The sequence below is a fragment of the Falco biarmicus genome, chromosome 3 (assembly GCF_023638135.1).
Source record: "Falco biarmicus isolate bFalBia1 chromosome 3, bFalBia1.pri, whole genome shotgun sequence".
Lineage (NCBI taxonomy): Eukaryota > Metazoa > Chordata > Aves > Falconiformes > Falconidae > Falco > Falco biarmicus.
Window position 1 is genome coordinate 7,311,824 of NC_079290.1, and position 21,428 is coordinate 7,333,251.

At 35.3% G+C, this 21,428-nt stretch overlaps 1 protein-coding gene across 1 annotated transcript in view; it reads left to right on the forward strand.

The window, feature by feature from the left end:
* CDH10 (cadherin 10) overlaps positions 1-21,428 on the forward strand; it is a 102,729-nt gene that overhangs the window by 15,835 nt on the left and 65,466 nt on the right. The gene's annotated exons all lie outside the window — the stretch shown is intronic.

Here is a 21,428-nt window from a genome sequence, read left to right on the forward strand (position 1 = left end):
CTTTTGTCTGTATGATGTAATATAGCAAAATAAATGTTGAATACTTGCAAATCCCAGTTCTTGTGAATAAGACTGGGGTTCACTGTGACAAGCTAAAAGGAGCCTGTGAGAAATTTTATTATGTAGCATAGAAAATAGAACTTTTAAAAAAAAAAATAAAATAAAAAGGAAACAAAATAGATTCATTCTGGCTAGGCATATAAAATTTCTGCTCCAGTGGGTTGCCAAGTACTCTCATGCCTCTTCCGGGTATGCCCGTCCTGGGCTGTATCACCAGGACCATCAAAAACTGGTTAAACTTCTGATAGACCTAAATTGAGTAACAATGCCCTGAAGAAGCATGCCATGTAAGAGACAATGTGTCAAGCTAGGAACAAGAAACATTAAAAAATTGTTCACACATAAACTCTCATGAGATAAGTCCCTTTACATCTGTTTATAAAAAATAGACTGTCTCTAGGTATTAGTCCACACATCCACATACTTCTTTGATACTCTATGGTGTGTTGCATATCCTTACAAATAATTGTTGTTGGAGTTTTTTCTTGTGTTTTTGCAGTCTTTTACTCATTTTTAAACATGAATTTTATGGTATGCTTTGGAGCTTTTAAGAATATTTAATGCTATCAACAGTGTTCATGCTGTACAGCTGTAGTTCCTGGATAATTTGTAGTATATAATGGATATTATTTATGAAGATTTAATTAATTATAAAGATAAGGCAGTTTTCATCATTTATTACCTATTAGTAGGTATGTGAAGTACTGGGGGTTTTTTGAGTTGCAACAGTGTCTGTGCTTAGGCACTGTCCTGTTGTCTATTTGGTCACTGTCTGGTGGTTTGCAGAATAACAAGGCATACAGTCTCACTGAAGAGCTTCAAGCCTTCTTTTTCTCCATATAATACTTATATTTATACCTATTATAATACATTATAATTAATGTACCTAATCACTGCGCCCCCCCCCCCCCCCATCTACTTTACTTAGTCTGTAGTCCTGTTAACTCCTAGAATTTTTTTTATTGTACAGACAATTGGACAGTTGGACGGACAACATACAAAAATTATTTAGTGAAATATAAAATCATTCATAATTCCATAACTGATCTTATTTGCGTTTAATCCAAACTGAACTAACAATCAGTTACCACTGTATACAAAACAAACTTAAAATCCAGTCTGCCTGATTATTTGGGATTATCAACTAATATCTAATACAGTTATGAGTGTATAGATGTTGAGAATGGCATTCTATCTCAGTCTCATCTTGGTAATTTGTCCCACTCATTGGGCTGCTTTACATATAATCACAGGGGTCTTTTCTTTGTAAAGACACCCTGGTGGGAATTGGGACTGTTCAAAAGCCTTCCATCTGCCTTGGAGTCCTGTTGCATGATACTTGTTTGTGGAAGGATAGAGAAAATAGTGTTCATGGGGGAGAAAACAACCAGGAAGTCTGAGCTACTTACTAGGAGATAAAATGTGTAACTGAGGGTACACATAATGTGTACAGGGACATATGGTTCCCTAAAGATGTGCAGCTTTAGACATTTAACACTATGCATGAATGAAAAGCAAACAAAAGCATCTTACTGTGGCATGTTGGGGCTTCCAGCATTTAGTAAGACCGTGTAAACTGTTTGATCTAGCTGCTTGAATTTTCTTGCTCTTTTGGAAGTATTTCTATGGAACATTGCATGGAAATGTGGCCTGTTAAGAGACTGTCACAAATATAAGATACTTACAAACTAAGTAAACAAGATTGGAAAAAGCTTGGAGGCAGGGAATAGTTCACAGAGGTTTGAAATAACTTGCCCTAACTCACACTTTGCATCACTTCAAGATTTTTGAATAGAAACTCTTTCTCTGAGGTTCATCCCTGTCCAGTGGCTATGTATTGTATTAGTATGCTTAAGTAAAAACCCCATGAAAATATATAATAAAATAAATGTGGGAAAAGGAAGATAATTTCCTGGGACCTTTTGAGGCTTATGAAGAAGTAGTTTACCAATTTAAAGCAAAACCCCAAAAACCATGTTATTAAGATATTTTTTTTTTCTAGATTAAAAAATATTGATATGTTTCTTCTGCTTCTTCCCACCACAATCTCTTTGGAAACATAATGGCTTGTGTTTGATGATAAATAAGATTAGATGAATCACATTAGATCTAAGTGTGATTTGAAATGACTGAAATATCTAGAAGAATCAGACATTATATTGGAGACAGGTCATCCTTCAGAGCAATGTGATTACAGTTTTCATACTCTTTTTCCTCTTGACAGCATTTTTTCTGCATACTTGGAATCATTCCATCTTCCTTTCCTTGAAGATGCAGCGGGTATATAAGCTATAACCACTGTGTGTTCAGGCCCTTGGGCTATGTTTCCTGTTTGCAGTCATGTTAAAAGGTACTTCTGAAAATCCAGTAGTCTAAAGTGACAGCACTAGAAAAGCAAATGTAGGGTGAGCTACTACTAAACAAAATATGAGTAGGCATTTAGTTTATCAAATTATGTTTAAACCCTAGAGGACTGTGGAAGCCAGCCTGCAGATATGACTTATTTTATGTTGAATCTAGGTTAGCAAACCCTTTTATTATTTTGTTATTTCACAAAATCGGGTGTATGTGATTAAGATTGGCTCAAAAAATTTATTTCTCTTACTTTGTTCAGTTACTGTGTAGACTTGAAAGATATCTGAAAACATATATTATATGATAGCCTTTTGTTACTTTTTTCATGTAAATAAGATAAAGTTCATGGTTGGTCTTCTGGGTATGGCATTTACAAGATTAAGGATGGATAGAGGTGGAAAGGGAAGTTAATCTCTAAAACAGTCTTAAGAGACGAATTGTACTATGTAAATGTGTGCTAGTTCTGTCTGTAGAAGTGATTATCATTAAAGTTACCCCCCCCCCCCCCAAAAAAAAAAAAAAAAAATCATTTGCTGGGCTGGGTTTCATGGGTTTTCCCCAGCTACAAATCATCTCAGCCATTACTTCATGTCATGTTCAGCAGATAAGGATAACAGATTATCCCCCATCTCTTTTACATAAGTCATATATTTAAAAGTTGTAACTTGTTCTCCCCTCTCACACGCTTTTCTGTTATAACCTAGTAGCACCAGTTTGTTCCCTTGTGCCAGGATAGTCATGGCGACAAGTAGTCTAACCTGACTTCTGCACACCTCACTTAAGGTGTGTGTTCAAAAATGGATTTATTGTTTCAAAGCTTTGAGCCCTTCCCAAGTGTTGCCTGAGTAAAGAAGTTGTAATTTATTTTCCTTGTAGGTAGTAATCCTCCTTATAGATCAGTTTCTTTTTTGGATCCAGATGATACTGTTAAATCATCTTCAGTGATCTGTTTGCCTCAGTAGCATTATAAGATGGTTGACATTTACTGATATTTCTTTGTCCACAAGGCATGATAATTATTCAATCATAGAAAGAATTTAGAGTGGAATTGGAGTGGAAAGTACATTTTTAATTTTTAATTTAAATTTAGAGACAATACTGCTGAGAAAAGACATTGCATTCTCCAATTTCCTTCATTCTATCCATAAAATCACTATTTTTCCACTGATTTTTGAACCAAAGTTTTTAATCTTGCCCTGTTGCTAATGCTGTTACAGAATTATTTCATTCTAGATACCTCTGACTTCTCATTTTATGCCTTGGCTTCATCCATTTTACCTTTCTTTTCCTGCTATTCCTTTATACTCAATATTCAGCAATACAATGTATTTTATATTTTTTACATGCTTGTTCCCCTGTGTTTTGGATGAAATGACAGTGGCTTAGCCAAAGTCTGTTCTTTAGTACATTTCCTATCCCACTTTTGTATTAGGAAAGCTTTTGTTTGTGCCATATAGCTTCTTTCAAAAACTACCTCCTCCTCTGGTCTTCCTGTCTTTCCTGCACATAATATTATGATAAACTTCCAGTCCTACGGGATGCTTCACCAGCTCTCTATTATGCTTATGATATGATTTTCAACTTTTAAAACAAGACTTCAAGATTTACTAGGTTTGCTCATTATGCTTTTTGTATGTATTAATGTACAGATGTCAAAGGCATTTGATAGATGACTAATGCAGTACTTTCTTCATCCTTTCTGACTTGCTGTCACCTGTTCTTTTTATCCTCCTTGCCCTTAGACTGGTTTCCAGGTATTTCCTGCTTATACCTAAATTACATGTTTATGTTAGCATACCCATGTTTCATCTTACTTTAAAATCATTTTTACTGTTAGTAACTGAATATTCCTTCTCTATTTCCCTCCACGTGTCCCATAAGAAAGAATTCATCTTTATCTAATAGCTCAATGAAAAATTGCCCTAAGTGAGGAAGCCAAAACAGTCCAGATGACACCATCAGTTATCAATTTATTTCCAGAATATTATTTTATAGATGTTTCCTTCCTAATAGGAAGGTTCTCTAAAAGGTAATGAATAAAAGGAGCCTGCTAATGAAAAGAGTAAGACGTGGCTGCAGAAGTTGATACTGTGGACAAAACTTGCATACCTTGGCGTGAATGAGCATTTGTAGCAGACCTCAGCAGCTTGCATAAACAGAGCTTTTGGGGGACAATTTTTCCAAATTAATCAAAAAGGTTGTGAACAGGATTTGGAAAAACACTGAGGCACAGATGCTTTGGAGAGGCTGCTGTCCTGCTGCAGACCAGAAGAAAGGACGCACATGCAGCATTTCTCAGGACTGAGAGTAGAAATGACAGCAGCAGTGCTGCAGCTGTGATCTAGTTACTCTGCGACATGACTTCTTGCTGACCTCGTTGTTTGTCAGGTGGTGTTTGACACCTTACCTCACAAGTTGCCAGAATTTCAACCGTATGAAAGTGACTTATATCATATTCAGTGTATGGCATTTTTAAACATCTGTCCGTCTCCTAGAGCTGGTGTATTAATTGTGGTTTTGGAGGGGTTTTTTCTTCTGTATCATACAGCTGTCTTAAAGAGTTGCACTGAGTAATGTGTTGAAGACATTGCAAATTGGACAAATTTATTTGTTTATAGGTACAGGAAAAAATACACTCAAGTTCTTTTGATCTTCACTTATGTAAGAGTTATTAGAGAAATATCTATTTTACTTTATAATAGTGCTTAAAGCAGAGGTAGAAAATCATTGGTTGACATTTTCTGTTTTGCTGATGTGTATGTATATAATATAGCATTGTAGTTCTGTGCTTCTCTTCACTTGGGAAGAAATCCCTAGCATTTCTTTAAATATGGTAATATACACTTTAAATATACATCATATTGAGCTCTGAGTGACACCAGTGAACATCTTCAGCAAGTACACTTCAGTCACTAAAGTAGCTGTCTTTTTGTTGCTGAAACTGAGAACAGATCCTTGACATTCTTCTAGTAACAGAAATATAACACTTTCATTGACATTAGACTCTTAAGCTAGCCTGCCTTTCTCAGACAAGTGTTTGGAAGAGGACTGAAAGAAACACTGGGGATAAAATAAAAATGTTAGGAAAAGAAGGGAAAGCTGTCAACATACCAGTGAAGATCCATGTTAAACATGTAGGCTAGAGCAAGTAAGTAATGAATGACACTGCATGGAAACTGCAAAAATTAACAGAAGGAATCGTAAGAAAAAAACAGTCAATGGGATGTCTTACCATTTATTTTGTGTGACCTTTAAAGCCTGTTGAGAATCGCTTTTACTTCCAGTTTGGAACTATTGTTCTCTTGGACCTTAACGAATGGATGTAGGACCTCAAATAACCTTCCTCCTATGTTTGTCTACAGTCCTAACTTCTTGTAATTGCTTGCTTTACTATAAAGCGAGCTATAAATAAGAACAGAAAGCTTTAAATGTTCAGCATTGCTGACACTGGCATTCTGTCCATGCATTTTTCTTGGCAGGTGCAACAAACAGTGTTTGTAGTAGTATGACAGAGATTCAGCTTGATATAAGCCTTCCAGAAGTGAGAGGCTGGATGCCATTCTGTAAAAATATCAAGGCAGATTGGATAAAAGAGTAATTCTTTAGCTACTAGTTAAGTCGTGGTACGCTTTAGATGGCAATGGATTTGCTTCCCCAGGAGCGATTTTGATCACAGATGGTCAACATCTCCTTCATTGACATTTCCCAGAATCTTTTTGTGCAGAAAGTATCTGAGTATATTGTAGCTGTATTTGTACTCTTGTATCTGTATCTTTGTGAATTTATTTCCTAGCCAGCTTTTAGATGATAGGGTTAGTAGAAGAAACAAGATTCTGGTTTTCCTGATGATTTTGCAACCCAAGAATGTTAAGAAGAGTCTATTACAAATAGTTCTGTGTGTTCTATAGTGATTTCCTCTGTTTGAGTGACTTGACGGAATTTGTTGGTAAAAACATACAGGTCATCTGGTTCTTGTTAACTTGAAGGATTACATTTATTTAAGGTAGCTTTCTGTGAGAAAAAAATGGATGTATGTTGTGAGTTAACCCTGGTGGGCAGCTAAGCAAAACACATCCTCTCACTCCCTCCCTCTGCAGTGGGATTGGGGAGAGAAAGGTTAGGATGAAAGTGAGAAAACTCATAAAGACAGTTTCACAGGGAAAGCAAAAGCTGTCCTCACAAGCAAAGCAAAACAAGGAATTCATTAACTACTTCCTATCGGCAAGCAGGTGTTCAGCCATCCCCAGGGATGCAGGGCTCCATCACACATTAACAGTTTGGGAAGACAAATGACATCACTCTGAACATCCCCACCTTTCTTCTTCTCCCCCCAGCTTTATAGGCTTAGCATGATGTCATACAGTCTGGAGTATCCCTTGGGTCAGCTGTCCCAGCTGTGTCCCCTCCTAGCTTCTTGTGCACCCCCAGCTTACTTGCTGGTGGGGCAGCATGACAAGCAGAAAAGATCTTGACTCTGTGTAAGCTCTGCTCTGCAATGACTAAAACATCCCTGTGTTATCAACACTCTTTCCGTCATAAATCCAACGCAGCACCATACAAGCTACTATGAAAAAAAATTAACTCAATCCCAGCCCAAATCAGTACAATGGGGAAATGAATTGGGGCATTATAGGGTTTTATGCATCTAGTGGGGTTAATGCATCTCGTTGTTTTCTGCCATAGCTGAGTAAATCTTTTCAGTCTTTGAAATTATTAATTGTTTTACAGAAATATGTTGTGTCTGTCCAAGCTATTAGAATTGCTTGACACTATAAACTATGTAAAATATCTTAGTTATATGCCACATATATCTCTATATAATTTCACATACGCAGATTTGAAGGGGGTTGCCTTTAAATATGGGAGAGCTATCACGTTCCAGTCGTCCTAAGAATTTTGTTCAAGGCAGTTTTCTCAGGGAACTAGGTGGTATTTACATCATTATTTTTTCACTTACGAGGATAAGATGAGATGGAAGTCTTTATCACTGAGCAGGCACTGTTTGAATACACTGTTGACTCTTGGAATTAGAGAATTATTTTTCTGCAGTCTCTTCATATTTATTTGTGAACTTTACAAGCAAGAGTTCTCTTCACTTGCTGTTCTAGACTTTTGATAAATTTACAGAAGAATATTCTGTAGAGAAAAATGTGTACATATAACCTAAGACAGCATCAGTCATTCAGAATTAATATTAAGATGTTGCATATAATACAGCACAAGGTAGGGAATAAGCTGCTGTAAATTCAATTTAAAACTTTTGGTAGAAAAAAATTGCTGTGTAGTCTGTAAGCTTCAAAGATCAATACATCATTAATCACCGATAATTTGTTTTCGGTTTGAAAAAAGACTGTTGTTTAAAAAAACCCTTAAGTTATTAGCTGTGCATATTGTGATGAAACAGTCCCTAATTCTAAAAAGAAACAAAACCCAGAGACTAGCTAATAATTGACAGACATAAAGAATTCCGATAATCTAAATGACTGTATTTCTCTTGCACAATTATTATTCATTCACATTAAATAAACAGCATTTTTCATACAGAAGTGTGTTTTGACTCCTAATTGACTTCCAGTAAAAACTAAACTATAAACATTTGGTTTCCAATTGTAATAGTAATTTATTCACCCTAGATTCAAAATACAGACATAAAAAAGGAGGCAGATAATTGGAAAAAATTTATAAATACTGAACACATAAAATAATTTTTTGACTTATGTAAAACCACAGAAATCACAGTAGACCAGGTATATTGATATAAATAATTTAGTTTTACTGGGATAAATGTAATCCTACACTGGATCTGTCAGGAAAATTACTGGTATTCTAACTAACTCTATTTGTGGAAATATATAATGTTAATTACTATTCATTGTTTAACAAAAGAAGGAATTGGATAAACCTGCAACATACTAATCCATTTTCACTTAACCATGACAATTACCTTGCTATTGTAAATATGGTATTCTGAAGTTGTCTTGTAGCTGGTTTTAGTTTGCTTGCTAGCTAAATGTTACACCATATACATTGTTTGCATTATGCTTTCTGGCTGTTGTGGGTGCAGTTGGAGAATCATTTGAGCAAAACATCAAGACTCATTGTCACTTTGGATATGGTGTGGATAGTCAAATACTCTACCTAGTAGAGGCCCATGCAGATTTGCATTTTCAATTTGACTAAAGAGAGCTGTTAGGCAAAAAATAACCCCACTGGGTGTGACACGACATCATGGAGGGCTGGTCATTATTGGTTGAATAGTTAATATTGGTTGCTACTTTATGAATGTCCAGTAGCCATGTAAAAGGCATCTGTGACTATAGTAATACAGAATAAAATAATAAAAATAAAAAAGCAACCAGAAGAACAAATGAAGCACAGTTGATCAGAGGGGACTTCTCTGAGAAACAGAAGTGCATTTACTTGAAAGAGAATATGGAACAGAATTAATAATAAAATACAAATTAAAAAAAAAAAAAGACTTGAATGTTTTTAGTTTTCTCGTACTTTCCCTTCAGAACAGATATTTTTCCATCTTCATATAATATTCTTACTACTAAATAATTTTGATGAATAAGTATCCCCATGTCTGCAGAGTTTATATATACACACATAGAGAGAGAGAAACAAAGCAAACAAGTAACTGTACTCGGAGCTAGATAACTTAAAACTGTGTCAGCTGCCCAACCACCTCTCGGATAGCACTTGCAATAAAACCATTACTGTCTGAAGAGCGCCAGTTTTGTAATCCTGGGTTCAAAGCTCTTCACAAAATCATCTCACAGAATTAAGCTAGGAAAGAAACCACTGTAACACTAAAATCTATCCAAAAAACTGATTGTATCTGTACTTCTCGCGCTTTTTTTCATCTTGACATTTTACATTATTCCTAGTTCCTGACAATTTTACCAAAAAATTTACAGATCATTGCTTTGCTTATATGACTATTTTCTTCCTTTCTTTCATTCTTAGTTTTTGTCCAAAAGGAGGATGTCTCCTTTTGAGTGAAAAAGATGAAAACTCTCAGCAGATGCTAGTTTTAAACAATGCACTGGAAGGCACTGTAGCTGCTATATATATTACCTGCCAGTTGCCAATTCACCATATTCCGGTGTTCCAACTTAGAAGTCTGGTTCGCCAAAAATGGTTGTAAGTGTAGAAAGGTAACATCTGTCCCCAAAGCAATCCTTAATGAAGTTCTCACCTTCCAATCATTATTTTATAAATTCTGAAAGCCCACAAAAGTGGAACATTCCTTTTATTGTCTGAATTGTTTCTAGTGAAGATATTGTATAGGAAATTTGAGTTATTTGCAAATTATATTGTAACCTCATTCTTTTTACTAAAGATTATTACAAAATAAAGTTAATTTACTGTGCAGATGTTACTCTATGCCATTCTGCCACAACAAAAACCAAAACCAACCAACCAAACCCAAACCAACAAAAAAACCACCAACAAAAAACCTCTTAAATCTGGTACTCAATGCTATCCTTATTCTGTTAGGTACTGTCTAATGGTTTAATACAGTCTGTTGGATAATTGCTTCAGAGCAATGCTAGTGGTCATTGGGGAGGGGGGAAAGAAGGACAATCTTTTTCTGTGAGAAGGATCACAACCAACCTGTTCAGGTGTCCACAAGTTTAGAGCACTTCAGTTTTCAAAGTCTCTAAATAGAACAAGATTAACCTAAAATTCATGTGTAATTAGAGCTTTTTGTGATTGTTAAATGAAAAATTAGGTCTTGTAAGTCTTAAAATATGTTTTCAAATTGGCTTAGCGCCTTGGAAATTATTGATGAAAGTGCTGTTTTATCCAGGATTTTTGTATGGCTCCTAGAGATACTAATTGATGTTGCAAGCAGAAGGCAAGAGCAGTGAGAAATTGCCAGAATGCAGATTAGCAACAGCTATAATATTCTGCCTAGCTTTGATTTTTCCTCCTCTGAGGCCTTCTTGAAAGGTATGACTACTGGGCAGCTGTCATTCTCTCTTACCTTTTTTTCTGTTTCATCAACTATGAAAAAGTCTAAAGTGTTGAATAATTTCCATGAGAGAGGCTGTTGAGAGATCCTAAGACCTGGTGATCAGAACAGTCTTCAGAAGAGGAATGGCCTCGGTTAACATCCCTGCCTGATTAGCTCCCATCTGTACTGAATTTGTGAATGATTTTGGAGTTAATGAAGTTACACTTTGGAGAGAAAATATGCTGGGTAGGTGGGGACAGGACACCAGATAAAAAAAAGAAAAAACAACACACCCTACCTTTTAAACAAATCATCCTTTCTTTTTTTAACAATTTTTAAAGTTTGTACTTTACAATGTTGAACCTACACATAGTGCCTGATAAGCTTAATGCCATGATACAGGACAATCTGAGGGAAAATAAAATTTAATACTGTAACTGTGAGTGAAGCTTTTTTTTTTTTTTTAATGCACTCTTTGCTACACCAATAAATTCAAAACTTAAATTGAAAACCTCAGATCCAGTAGAATTTTTTTAGAGACCTGTCTGTCATCTTTCTTCCTTCAAGCAGCCTGTACCAAACAGAAAACATCTCAGATGAATGGCAAGGTCTGGGGAATTTCCCCGATGTTCTGTTGTTTTCTTTCTTTCACAGCTTTTTAAGAACAAGCTTAACTATGATTACATGGTATTATTCCAGGCTTTCTTAAGCCAAATCATTGTGTCAGTTGACTTTCACTTTTACTGGAAGATCTTTACTTTCCAAGCTGAAATAAATAAATATGTACACATACCGATATCGAATAATAATTCCTTTTAAATTGTACTATGAGTCAGAGCTGCTTTCTTGCTTGCTACCTGATCCCTCTCCTGGCAAATGTCATTACTCTGGCATATCTTCATGCTGTACACCACGGATGTTGCTACTTCATTACTTGCTGCTAAGCAAGGTCTGGGGGTGGGAGAGGAGATTAAGAAATGGAGAGTGCTGATCCCCTACGGTCTTTTTTTCCTCTTACTCTCCTCTTTGTCCTGTTTGCCAATCTGTGCATTGCTTAACTATTCATTCTGCAGACACAGTGAACGATGCTTAGACCTTCAGGATACAACCACTCATGCACTAATTACAAATGGCTTCCTGAATTTGCCTCATATATCACATCTTTTGAAGACAAGGCCTGCTCATGCTTACCCACACAATTTCACTGAGTATTTCATCTGACACACAGTTTTCTTCATTTGGGGCAGCAAAGGAGATTGGTTTTGGTGACCTGTATATAGGAAGTATTTAGTATTTCAGTAGTTTTATTTTTCAGCAACTTCTTTCTGGAGAACAATGTCTCTCCTGTGTATCTTTTCAGCAGTTCCTTACACATTGTATGATTTATTCTTCTACTATTTAACAGTCCTTGACATTTATGTTTTAATAGGTTACCAGCTTAGTCTTTTCATATGTAGTCTTACAAACTTTAATGACAGCCAGCACCAAGTTTTAAATTAATTTTATTCATGTTTGAAAATTACATACGCACACTTCTTGACTGCACACCATTTCTCCTATAATAGCATAATAGCTGCTGTAAAATAGTTAGCCTTCCTACATGCTAAGGAGATTCTGCTTGTTACTCCATTTTGTAGTTGCTCATCAGTCCACACTCAATTATATCAATGCTCTGTTACTTGAGTTACATAGCTATAATAATTTCAGTGTATTTATAGCTCTTCAGAGCATAGCTTTAACCTACATTTAGAAGCTTATTATTTTCTTTTTGTCTACTACACCCCCACACCCCACCCCACACTGAGCAGCTGAATGATTTCACTTGACTAATAGTAAATCTATTAATATTAATAAATTCGATGACCTCATCAAACAGGCTTGAAACAGGGTATATAAGTACAGGATACAGAACAGTAGTGTGTTAGAAGAGGAATGAAAGACCATACAGTATTGTACCTTGAGACTTCAAAAGACGTAGTTTGCCTCCTTGCCTGTCACATACTTGTTCTGCAATCTCAGGTGATCACTTTGTCTTTGCCTGAGCTTCTTATTCGTACAGCCTAGAATAACAGACTAGAATAATACAATAATATTTTATTATTGTGTTCTGTGTATTCCTCTTCTGCATCTTGGATGAAGCAGTAATGAATGCCTTAAAGACTGCTAGTGTTGCTGTAACTGTAATGATCCAAGGACTTACAGATGAGGTACAGATTTTTTTAATAAAGTTAAAATATTTTACTAGCCTGTCTGGGTGTATTTGGGGGAAAAAAAAGTACATTCTTTCAAGCATACAGACCCTTTCTTAGATCTGACATACAAAAAGTAGACTTAAAGACTAAACTAAAGATGAGGATAATTTCTCTAATTTTAATTAGATAGTTATAAATTACATGAACTCTGTAAAGAAAAGTATATATACCTATATATAGTTACCAGAAATGAAATAGACTAGCATGAGAAAGGTGCTGAAGAGGATTTTAAAGAAGAGATATTTAGCTCTCAAAGGAAAGAGAGATTTGGGTAGTTTATAACCTGCAGACATATGGAGGTTAGAAGGGAAGGGAGAAAGACTATGAAGTTCAGTAAAACCAGAAAATCATATGAGTCCATTGGTTTTGGCTTCTAGCTGAGTTTTGAAGTTGTGCTCTCCATTTATCTTTGAAAGGTATTTTTTTGGTTTCCCCTGAAAATTAAGAGTGAAAGATCAGAGATGGAATGACTGTTTTGAAAAAAAATGCGTTTCCTGTGGCAGCTGGGTGTAGCCCTTCACCAGTTACCTGTGCAAGCTCATTCCAGTTGCAGATTTGCATCCATTTATTTATCAGAAAAGCATAGAGTACAGTGTGTAAAATGTGATACATTATGGGAAAAAACACATGTAGAATTTAGTGATCTGTTTCTTCAGAGGAGTGTTCTTGTTGGAAAGAGTTCTGCCTCATATTATTGAGGGGGTAATTACAAGTGTATACATTTTTTTAGTAATTTCATCCTGGCCCAACAAACTGCAGTCACCACATGAAGGGACTTTCACTTTGCTGTATAAGCTGAGAACAATAAAAAAAGCCATAGCAGGACTTTTAAATATGCTGAAATAGTTATAAAGGAATTGAACACAAGGTGAAACATTAAGTACGTTAATAAATATGTATAGTAAAATTTTTCAAATGCATTGCAAATATACCTTCTGGTCATTCAAGATATTTTTTTAATGCCAAATATGACATTGATGGGCTCTGTGAATAATAAAGTGCATTTCAATACTTTTATTCTAATAAATGTGAGAGATAAAATCATATTCTTTACCAACCTTTCTTAAAATGTGATCCTCTCTTACATTTCAACTCTGAGCTTCCATGAGAAATGCTTGTTTCCATTTATTCTTGTTTGCTAAGAATGTAATCCTTCTGCTATCACCTAATTAGCAGGAATGGGACTGTCCATGCTGCAGGCACAGGCACTAACACAAGCTTGAGGAGCCACTGTGTAGACATCAATGAACACTTTATTAAATTACACAGTTTTCTAAGCAGGCACAGTCTCTCAGTGCTCCAATTCTTTATGCTTTAGTGAACTGCCTCTGCTCTCTGAAGCTGTAAGATTTCAGCCTCAACTGAAGATATAAACTCCTGATGAGATTATGGCGAGTTTTTAGATATTTGGCACGCTTCTGTGCTTATTCTGTTTCTCTAATAATGGTTAGAGTTAGCTGGCAGGTGAAAGCATTGGATGGCAAAACCTAGGAGATTTAAAATTCCACCTGCCCTGAAGGACAAGAATGTCATTTTGTAACTGTTCAGCATTATTCATTACAATTCACCCTATTCAGGAAAACCTTTCAATACAGGGAGAAAGAACATTCAGTCCCTAGGTCTAGATATTCAGTGATCTCTCAGTTTTGGTTCTTGGCAAAATCCAGACTGAATTTTCCGATCTTTTCATTTCCAGAAAAATCATGGTCTGTCAAAGACAGAATGTAATGAATAATGAAAAGACAATGGGGTGTTAACAAATCGCTTTAGCATATGCTCTTGTGTCTACACTTCAGTGTTACAGTGACACAAATAGATTTACTTTCTCTGATAAATCACTACTTTCCTCCCACTCCATGCTTCTTAAGAGAAGAAAACAACATTCTGGAGCTTGTTTGCGCCTTCCCATCAGAAGGGGTCATTTTCCTCCTCTCCACTCTGACTCTCTTCTCTCCTTCCTGTAGCATGCATGCTAAATATCAAAACAGGTTTGTGGGTTTTTTAAATCGTGAGGGGTGTTTTTTTTCTTGGGTCATCTGTGTCCTGCCCCCCTCTCCCCATTTAAATTAAAAAAAAAATAATAATAATCAAATCCTAAAAGCTATTAACTGGTTTGGGGGTTGGTTGGGTTTAATGGATGAAAGACAGGACTGCTGCCTTTATAACAGAAAAAAATCTGCCAATAATGAAATCTGAATGTTTTAGAAGGTAGCATGGCCATGAGTTAAACACAAAGGGGATAACAACTTAGGAAGGAGTACATCAGGTGAATTCTGGGTGGAGTAGGAAAGAAAGCTAAATTCACTCTCTTATCTGGGAGAACATAGCAGACAACTGATGGGATAAATGCAACTCCAAAGTCTTATGGAGGAAGACTCAGAACTGGCACAGATCTTATCTAAATGCAGGGGAGCCATGTGGCTAGGACTGTACCTTTTGATGTGGAAAAGCATGCTATGCTGGCTGGCAAGCAAGAGAATTTAAGTTGTTTTCAACCCACAAGAGTAAATCTGCAGCTGCTTTTGAGATTAAACCAGATGAATGGGAAAGGATGGGGGTGAGCTGGAATGAATAATACCTGTTCATATATAAGAGAATACGGTGGCCACTGGTAACAGTGGCATCAGACATAGGAAGGCATAGGACAATGACACGGAAAAAGATGAGATAGAGTTCTATAGGATGGAGCTTGAAAAGATCTTGAGAAATTCTCTGGTTGCACCAGCTGCAGGCAGTCCATTTCTGAAAGCAGTTCACTCAGACTGTTCTTCCAAACCTTCAGTCACATCTCATATCTGCTACTGACTAACCCTGCAAACATAGAGAGGTTTTTCTTAATGCTTAACCTAATCATTGTTGTGATTCAAGTAAATTGCTTATACTATCTGTGCCATGCATTAAGAATAATTTCTTATTTTCAATAGTGTTTCTGAAAACTACAGTCTTATGATCTTCTTTATCTTTTTTCCTTCCTGTAGACTAGGCAGAGAGGTGTAGTTGTTCTTTCCTCAAAAATAAGTTTTTTTCTAAAACCTTTTGAGGCTAGCCTGATTTCTGATTATTTACATGTTGGTACTGTCATGTTCAAATCCAGACACAGCATTTGAAATGAGGTTGACTGGAGAGGAAGGATTATTTTGTATTTCTTAAGAATAATACTCTTGTTCATGTATCTCCTTCCCCGTCCTTCCTTTTTTTTTCTTTTTTTTTTTCTTTTTTTTAAAGACGGGTGATAGGAAAGTCAACTATATTGAGATTGTTCAAAACTATTATACTTCAATTCCTTGATTATTTTCTCCAGAACTGTGCCTAGGTAGTTTATTCCTGTATTGTACAGCCTATTGCGATCTTGCCACTTCCTTTTTTTAAATCATATCCTGCACTTTTAGATAATTTCTTTAATTTTATTTTAATACTTTGAATTTTTATTCTGGTGTTTGAGTTTTGTTAGTTAAGGGTGTGTGTTAATGCATTCCATAAATTTAATAAATTAACTCTGTTCATTCAAGTTACGCAGAAAAATACTGGGTAGCTACCAAGACCTTTGAAAGTTAACTCAGTATATATAACCAGATAGAAAAGAAACATCTGGAAGGGACAACAGAATCCAGCGAGGAATGAAATGCTATGGGGACTTCAAAGGGTACAGGAATGAAAAAGATGGAAGTAATTTTTGAATGTCCGCAAGTCACCTACCACTTTATCAATGCTGCATGCTTAACTTCTCCCTCAAAACATTAGATACAAAGGTAAATTTAAGTGTCTAAGGAGAGAATTACCATAATGGTGTGCTACTCTTAATGGCTTGCTGTGAGGAAATGTGAATTCACCATATAGACAGTTAAGAACTACTGTTAGGTATCCAAGTAGTCTTAATTAATACAGAAAAGCCTCATTACTAAACAGTCAAAACTGTTATGCAAGATAACGTGCTAGTAGATTCTGCCTTTTCTCTGGCGGTCTGCTCACCCTTTCCATGTCCTGCTATGTCTTAAGGCTGAGGGTTTCGGTCTTCCCTAAGATGAACAGAGAAGGGTTGTGGTGAGTCACCGGAGATCCTTACACAGAGAAGGACCGTGTTGCCCACAGCAGGGGAACTGGGAGGAGTAAGGTATTAATGGTTTCTTCCTCCTCAGTTCAATGTCTGCTTGGGGTTATTTTATACATTTTTTTGATATCAGATTTACTGAACTACCAGTGGAAGGCAGACTGAATCTTTAACCTTCGACTCTGAAATCAGTATAATGCCTGTTAACTTGTGTTTTTAATAACAATTAGGATTTGTACCATATAAATACGCTTAAAAATAAGACACAAGGTATGTTCCTGTGTAACCTCTCTGTTGCCGAAAATATTAACTCTTGTAACAAAAGTTAAAATGCTTAGTATTTTCTTTTCCTTTTTTTTTTCACGGTTTGGTTTTCAGTTTTTCTCCCCATTAACTATGAAAATAATGTGAAAAACTCTGATCTGAGTGAACTAGTTTTCATGATTGGGAAATATGATTAGTATCACTAATTAAAATACATTATTCCTGAAATGTTGGTTTAATTTTTTAGTTTAGCATCAAACTATGCATACTCAATTTAAATTTCTAAGTGGATCAAGTGTTACAGGACTTCATAAAGATGACTGAGTTCTAAAGTTCAAAGGTATAGCTGACTATTTTTGCAAATTCATGTTATAATTTAATAACTTGAATTGTGGTCACTGCAGTGTGTAAGCATTCCACTGGAGCAAAATGAAATAAGCAGCTTTTTGACAGTTTACCAATTATCTCCTTAGTTCAGAGCTAGGCAATTAAATTCTGAGAAGAATTAGACAGCTTCATTGGGATATAATAGATAAAGCAAGGACCATAAATCTATAATATAAGGGACGATGAGATTAGAATCCATTAAGAATTGATCATTTAAAAGAGCTGGGGTTTTTTCTTCAAGTACTTTTAAAAAAACCTTTATAGAAAGTATTGTTGCCTTTTTCCCTGAAGTGATAACTTACACCTCTAAGTTACACTTACAGAGGGAAATACTGCGTTTTGAGTAAGTCTCTTACAAAGGTGTCTGTCTAAAGTACTTTCATCATAATACTGTGCATTAAAGCATTAGAACCTTATTCCTGGCTTTGATAAAGAGATTGCAAATAAGTTAAAACAACTCAATTGGCTGAGCTGCAGGCCTTTCTAAGGTTCCTTGACAATGCTGCTTTTCCTGCACTTAGCTGCCTTCCTAATTGCATTTTTACTAGCTTGTTAAATAGTCCCTATTATTTCAAAACCTAGCCAGAGTTTTGAATTTCATTTATGATATCATAAGCCACAAGGCAGAGTTTTAATGAAATAGAGAGGCACCTTACCAAGTTACCACTTCAAGGAGGAATCCAAACGGTAGCAATTGTATCTCAACAAAATATGCTCCAGTGTCTTCCATTGTAATAAAATTAAAGATTGTTCTCTTTAAAATTCCAACGCAGTTTAACCTAATTTGTCATGAAGCATCTTTGGTCCCCAAAATATCTTTTTTTGTACAAACACAGCTAAAAAGGACTGGAAGGGAAGATTAGAGATGTGAATAGATAGTGGCTCCCCACTGAAACAGAAAGGGAGAAAACAGAAATGTCATTGCATAAATTTCTTTCTTTAGATGAGCTTTTTGAAATGTTACACAATTAAAATTCAGTTCAAGTTTGACCAAGGTTAAATATGGAACAAAAATCATAAATGGCAGCTATCCCTAGTAAAATTGTTTGCTGTTTGAATTTGTTCTTCATAAGGAAGAAAGGTTTACTAAAACTTCTTAATTAAAGAAAACCATACAAGGTTTTTACCTATATTACAGTTCTTACTTTAAATTTAATTATTCTGCCTTCTAAAAGCACCTATACATTAATGTAGACAAAAAGAGGAAATAATTTATTAAAGGAATAACATCTCAGCTGTGAAAGATCAGCCTCCTGGAGCAAGCTGTAAATGGAAGTCTGAGAAGTGTGTCAGTGAAAGGTATCCATGGCTCATCTTATATGTCCATTAAATCTCATGAGTTTCAAATTGTATTAGGTATGTTGTAGTATTATTAGGGAGGGTTGTATGTCTGAGCAAACAAAATATAATATTTTCCAAATTTTGCAAAACCTGCATTTGGAAACACATGAATACAGTTGTAGTTGCAGTAAAATATTTTCTTCTCAGAGATTTAGATGTGATTAACCTGTGGCAAGAGATAACTGCCTAATTGTTTTTAAATTGTTAGCTGAAAGCTAATGGTGAAATTTTTAGTAGCTTCAGTGATGATTGATCCATCTCCTCAATACTAGAAATTGTTCCAAGAAAACCTGCTAAAAATAATTCCAAAACAAAAACCTGTATAAACAAGAGTAGAGTTAGGCATAATGTTCCTCTGTAGTGAGTTTAATGTAATTTAGAATAATATTACACAGAAATATGGAACCTTGCACATATTTAATAGTTTTTAGAAGACAAATTATTTTTTTTTTCATTGTTTCTTTTCTGTTGTGGGAAAATGTTGAGAAAAGATCTTCTGGAAAAAGAGGTAGAGATTTGAGAAGAAAGACTGGTAAAATAGTTTCATTTAAAACTATTTAATGCTATTTAAAATTATTTCAGTTCTTTAAAAAAAATACTTATTTGAAGCCAGCAAAACTATTACAATTCTGCTGAGTTCTCAGATTCTCTTCTAAGATAAGATTTTTATCAAAATTTGGACATTTTTCCAATTAGGTTTCCAAGGAATTAAAAAAATAGATGATAAATTTATCTTCCTCCATTTATTACTCCAGCATTGGTAGGGTAACACAGAACCTAAATACGCACTCTATTACAGAACTAGGACTTCTGACTGTTTTCTGTAGTTATATATTAAAAGGTTTCCTTCATCTAATTGTCTTCAAGCAGTTCCTTTATTCCGGTGCTTTTTATTTAATTGTTATTAGTACAGTCTGATTTTTTTCTTGTTTGTTAGCGTATTTTTAAAGGTAAATGTTATTGGTTTAGTGTAGATTACTATCAAACTCATTAAATTTAAAGCAGGAAGCTGAACAACAGGAGTCTCAAAGGAAGGAAAAGGCCTTATTGATAGTACATCCATTAAGCAGCCATGCTTGCCAAGTCCATCTGCATTAGCCACTTTTATAACTTCACCAAATTTCATCTGAGCTTTTATTCTGCTGACCTAATTTAACAAGGAGGAAATTCAGTAACAACCCCTAATATTGAAGCATTATTTCCCAAGAGGAGTTTAACAACACTTCCACATCAAATAATAATGTGTGAATAATGGAATATACGTACGGCTGGCAACAAGAAAGTGAAAAAAGAAACATCCTCCACCACAGACACACACAGAAGAAAATTTTGTATCACCTTTAAAAAAAAAAAAAAAATTAGCTTTGCAGTTTTTATAGAGAGCTAATTTCAAGTTTGAAATTCCTATAGTCTTTGAGAATAAACATTTCTAAGTATCTAAGAATAAATTGCAGCCCTCCTCTCTCCCTCAGTGTACCTTTGTTTCAAAAGAACATAAATATGGGTTGTGACAAATAATTTCCAAGGTGGAGGATCACATCTCCAGTTTTTACGTGATGATATAATTAAGCATATGTGATTAGTGGTTTATATTAGAACAGATTGATCTGGGTAGTATTCATAGTTCACGAATCAGGTAAATGTCAAGGTTTTAGGAGAAAGGAAGAAGAGGTAAATGAAACAATACATAATCTAATATTTATTTAAACAAATGGAAATGAATGCCTGTGAGCTACTGTGAACAATCATGGAGTTGAAGTCCTTGAAAACAATGGCTTTGAGAAGTTCTTTAGTCTTTCAGATGTTAGAGGAGAATGGAAAACATTCTCCTGAGATAATTTAGCTCTAAAAACAGAAGCTGGCTCTTGGACTGAATCTGTTCAGTTATTGACACACACACACATGCATGCATGCACATAGAGTCTTTTAGCTGCAAGAAATCACTACATTTCATAGGCTTGCTACTCTAAACCCTGATGTTTTATTGCAAACCCTTTAATCAACACAAGCTTACTGGAAATATCTTAAGTAGCATATCACTATCAAACTGAAACACAGAAAGGATTTTTACATAGCTCTGCTTTGAAAAATAAAAAATATTTGAGATGATAATGAGCTATAGTGTAGTTTTATTGAAACCAGAAGACACATGGTATTGCTGTGTGCAGCATTACTTATTTATCAAAATCAGAAAAAAAGGACAAAAAAACTATCAAGATTTTTACTGCTTGGGGTTTCTGCTGCATGTGGAAGAATATACAAGGAACTGCAACCAGCATGCATGCATTCTGTTTCCTGTGGGCATGTTTAAAAAAAAAAAAAAAAACAACACCAAACCATAGCTCAAATGACAAGTCATAGGTTTTCATGATTTACTGAAGGAAAACCTTACCAAATGATCTCACTAGCAAAAAGCATTACTCTAAATGCTGGGATGGAGGTAAAGTGAAGAAAACATGGCTAATTTTTTCCTTCTAAATAACATCTCATGGTTCTGTCAGAAGAAGGAAAAACTAAAAGAAAACAAAGCAAAAGAAAACAAAACAAAGCAAAGAAGTAGAGGCAAGACAAGGATGAGTTAAACAGAGGGGCTTGTCTTCTCTCTGCAATATCACTTCCCACAATAAAATTAATTTTAGTACTTTCCAAAATTATATATTCAGGATACTTGCAAAACAGACAAAACATTTTTCACATACCTCCTACACGTAAGGCTAAATTTGCACCACTCCATAGTGCAAGATCATCTCAAGAACTT